Genomic DNA, 5,149 nt, shown 5'->3' on the forward strand with positions numbered 1-5,149 from the left:
ACCCTTCTTTCTTCATCAAGATTGAACAACCTCGGCCGCCATACCACCGCTGGACCACCGCCGTAGCCGGAACCCAGCCTCCGGACCGCCGTCGCCTCCGGACTACCGCTGGACTGTCGGCCCACCACCGTCGTCAGACCGTCGGCGCCGCCGGAGTGGAAGAAGAAAAAAAAACATCAAAAAATTCAAAATTATCCTACACTTAAAAATCTTACCAAACATAATATTATTTTACACCATATATTACATTTCTACGACAATCATTTTCTTTATCATTTACATATACTAATCATTATTTTATTTTATCATCCAACCAAACGCAGCTAAAGATAGTACATTCATATATAAGTTTGTTAAATGATAGTGTTTGCACAATATTTGGTGTTGCGGGCGTGCCAGGTGCGAAGTGCACCGATTTGTGTGAAAACGATAAAAATCTAACTTCTAAAATCAAACGACGGTGAATTCTAAATTTGATCGTTGGTTCTAATCTCCTAAAACATATGCGATGCCAAAATTAAGAAAACTATTGGAAAGTGACGGAAATAAACCCCTGACATGTTTTGCATTTACAAAAATGTAGGAATTCATCAAAGACATGAAAAATATAATAATTTGTTGCTGAAATCTAAAATGAGAAGACGTAAATTGCTAGAAAACTTAAAAAAAAGTGCTTGAAGCAGAGAGCTTCTTTTTTGCAGATTTTTGTCTGTGTAGAGTTGTGTGTCTTTTTCTGTCGCCGATGTCCTCTTTTTCTTTCTGCAAACTGTGCGGTTCCTCCCACTCCCCCATGAGCCATGTTCCCCGCTCTTCATGCCACGATCTCAACCTCTCCTCCCACGATCTTCCTCCTTTTTCAGTGTTTCGTGATCGGTTTTAAAAATCAACCCGATGCGTTTGATGGGCTTTTAATTAATTTCTACATTCATTGGGCTTCGAATTAAATAATTATTTTTAGCCCAAACAATTGCCCCCCGCAAGCATTGGCCCGTGGGCCAAAATGCTTGTACGTAGCCATATTTAATTCATTCATTCGAAACGGCCCACAAGCATTTATCGTGAAGTGGCTAGTAAAATTGGGCCGAGCCCAATTCTCCGTTGGATTTCTTCACGCCCAATTTCTTCTCAGATTCAAATCCCCAATCTTTGGCTCTATCTTTTCTTCCCGCTCGGCGCTGTTGCTCTCATTCCCCGCTGCCGCTGGAAAATTATTTTTTCTTTGAACCCGTTCACCCTTCCTTCGCCATCGTTTCCCTCACACCGTTGTTGCCGAAGATTTAACGATGGCTCAAGGTTCTTCTCCGACGCGTCCAACTTCACTCCCTGCTGTCATCGGAACTTGTTATCTCTTGGAGTTTGTTCGCCTTTCCCTTGCCTTCGTTACCCCTACGCTGTGGTCGCGGCGGAGTCGATAATGGCTCAAGAACATTCTCCAGCGCGCCCATCTGAATCGAGCGCTCCCTTTCTATACCAGCTGCCGCCTCCGACTTTCCCCCCTACGCGTTCGCTGGCTCAGCTGTAGGTCCCAATTCCTCCCTCGCCATCTTTGGGTCGTCGATTTCCCATTCTGTAGCCAAGTCAACTCATACATTAATTTGATCACCATCAAACCTTAACGGTGTTTGTGAATTTGCCCAAACGAAATCCACTAGCATTTCCTTGTATTGCATGTCTGCTCATAACAGGTATCACTGGATTGAGATTGGCCATGGGTTGGCCTCAGCTCCCTGGTGCATTTGACACTTAAGCATTTGTGTCATTTGAGGTTTCTTGACACATGTATTTCTCGACTATTATGTGCTCTTATATGCTCTTATATGTTGCATCCACTCAAGATGATTCCCTCGCTCCTAACATTATGCATTGCACTTCAGTCGGATCCCTTTCCCGCATACACGTATATGCATTTGCACTTCAGTTGGACCCCTTTCCCGCATACACGTATATGCATTTGCACTTCAGTTGGACCCCTTTCCCGCATACACGTTTACTTACTGTTCTTGCATGCGGTGGCTTCGCTTCTTATCTGTTGATTGTTGGTTTGGTGTTGTGGTTGTTGGGTGATGGGTGTGGTACGAAGGTGGATTTGTATGGGGTGTTGTGTATTGGATGTTGGAAAGGAGTTTCTATTCGTTCTTAATTCACTTAACCCAACTCATTTTCAATAGCTTCAATCAAAACCATATGTTAGCTTAAAACTCCCCCCTCGAGATTATTCTCTCCCTTCATTGGCTATCGAAACACAATGGATCCAGTATGATAAAAGTGGCCTACTGGCCAACTTTAATCGATCGTTGTCATTTTTGAATCATAACCAAAAAATATTTACATTAGTGGCCCTAAGGCCTACTTCAAATAAAATCGTACAACATGAACATGAAGCTAGAACATACAAAAATGGCTGGTCAGCCTATTTTTCTTCCAAAGTCAACTTCTGGGTCCTCTTGTGGCTCGCATAGCGCCCTTGTTCTGTTCTGTTCTTCCTTTATTATTCGTTGTTCCGCTCGGTGAGCTCAACTACCCGCTCAGTGTGGTCTTTCTTGCCATATTCTAAGTGGCCTAAAGGCCTACTTCACGAGCCTGTCATTGCACATGCAATCAATCATTTATACGGTGGCTGTATAGCCTACCTTATCAATGATTCCTCGTAACATAAGAATAATAAAAACATCAATCAAATTTACGTAAAAGTGGCCATAAGGCCAACTCCCCACATACTTAACTTCCTTTCAAGTAGCACGAAAGCTACTGTGGCCCTGAAAGTGGCTATAGAGTCCACTTTGTTATCCATATTTCACAATATGTAAGTAATAAAGAACATAGGCATACCAAAGTAGCTCCAAAGGTCAACTCCCTGCTTAATATGAGCCTCTCTGTTTGCTTTTATTTCCTTACCTGACTCCCTAATGAAACAAGATACCTCCAAAATGATGAAAGTGGTCTGCTGGACGATTTCATTTTATCAGTTTCTTTATTGAATCATAAACAATGGATATTTACATCAGTGGCCCCGAGGCTCACATCATATGACGTCTCGAAATAACGAACTACACGTATACAAAAGTGGCCAGTAAGCCTACTCTTATATTAAAGCAAAACTTCCATACTCTTCTGTTGTTTGCACAGTGTTCTCATTCTGCTCTTTTATTTCTTCTTTCATCGTTGTTGTCTCGTTTGGTGAGCTTTAACTCCTCATTCTCCGGAACTCTTTCCAGCCATGTTTTGGTGGTATGAAATCTCATCCCATGTAATTTCCTTCCAACCAGAATGAAAGCTACTAAGAACTCGGATTTTAATTATTCGAAACAATGCCAAAGTGGCCTCAAATGCCAACTCCCCGCTGGATATTATCCTTTCTGTTCTCTTTACTCACTCCCTTAACAAGCTGATCAAATCTTGCTTAATTCCTTCTTCCAGCAATGTGCTCACATATACCATCTTAGGATCATCAAATTCTCTTAAGTTGATATCTTCCAACGGGTCTTGCACTTCGTGTTGGCCATCTTCCATTTGAGATGGCGCCATCAACAATTCATCAACTTGGAGTTAATCCTCCTCGTATTCCTCTTCGTGGACAACCTCGGTTCCATAGGTGTCCCATGCTTCCTCTCCCACTACTTTGTCCAGTACTTGCTGCACATGCGCCTTCCATATAGAGGTTGCAGCTACCTCTCTTTCTTTCTGTTTCAAATCAACCATCAATCTCCTCAATCAGCGGCTGAATTATCGGCCTAGACGGCACGATAACAGTAGGTTTGAGGATTCTTTCCAACACCGAGCTTGGAGTTGGTGTTTGCATGTACAACGGATTTTCTTTCTTGCTGTTGCTACGAATTTTGATAGGCCCAAAATCCCCATTGTAATATCTGGCCTCCACTGCACTTGCACTTGTTTGAAAGGGCCGTCCATCCGCTTCTACGACCTCCACGTCATCCCCTTTCCAAAATAACAAAATCTGGTGCATTGAGGATGGTATGCACTGGTTTGCATGGATCCAATCTCTGCCTAACAATGCTTGGAAGTTGGCGGAGGAGTTTACCACGAAAAATGCACATAAAGATGACATACTCCCCACAGTAACATCAGCGGGGAATACCCCAATGGTTTTGGTAGTTTCCCCTGTAAATGCAGCAACCGAAACTTCTGAAGGAATCAAGTCTTCCTCATTTTTGCCCAGACTTTTCAACATTCTTACTGGGAGAACGTTTACCGCCGAGCCATTGTCTATCAACACTCTAGACACTGGCTTCCCATTCAAGTGGGCTTTGATGTACAACGGCCTTATGTGCTTGGTCATGGCCGGTGTAGGCTTTTCAAGTATTACTTGTTTAGGCTTATTCGGGTGATCTTCCTTGATAATCACTCTTGGACTCCCTTCAGGGAGTTTATTTGCATGCTCTTTCTTTTGCACTGATCCTTGGGGCATCAACTCCCCACTCGCTTCTTCCATCATTTTAAACCTCTCGGGTAATATCACCACTCCTATGGCACAATCCACAGTGATGTGAAATTCTCCAATACAAAAATTGATTGTTTTTCTTGCTTGATCATCTTCTTCGCTTAACAAATCATCATCATCTTCAACAAACTTATCCTCAGTAGCGGATCTTCCAAACTTGGACTTACTCCCAACTGGCTCCCTGGAAACTGGAACATCAATTGTGGATTCATTTTTCAACTTAGCGGACTCCTCTCTTCTTGCCACCGCTCTTTCTCTCAAAAGTCGTCTCTTTTGTGTCCTAGTCGGTGGCCTAGGGAACTTTTTGTGTTGGGCCACCCTCCAAGACTCACTGAACTCCCCTCTGGCTGGAAGAACGTATCTCGGCTTTACTCCACTGTTCTCAATCATTTTTCCTTTTGTGATTTCGTATGAACGCCGTTCTCTGCCTTGATCAGCTGATAATTTTCTAGTTTCCACCTTTCGTGACTCAAATGCATATGCATTTCTCCTGTCCGAATACCTTTGACGATGATTGCAAGATGACTCCCCTCTAAACCATTGTTTCTCCACCACTGGTCTTTCAAGGAAATGTTGATTCCTCGGCCTAAAGGCCGCGGATTCACCAACATTTCTGGGGAAACTTGGTTGAATTGTGCGCATTCGATCGGCACTATGCCTTCCAGGTGCTTCAAACATTTGACCCTTTGG

Source organism: Primulina eburnea, chromosome 12 (assembly GCF_022965805.1).
Source record: "Primulina eburnea isolate SZY01 chromosome 12, ASM2296580v1, whole genome shotgun sequence".
Classification (NCBI taxonomy): domain Eukaryota; kingdom Viridiplantae; phylum Streptophyta; class Magnoliopsida; order Lamiales; family Gesneriaceae; genus Primulina; species Primulina eburnea.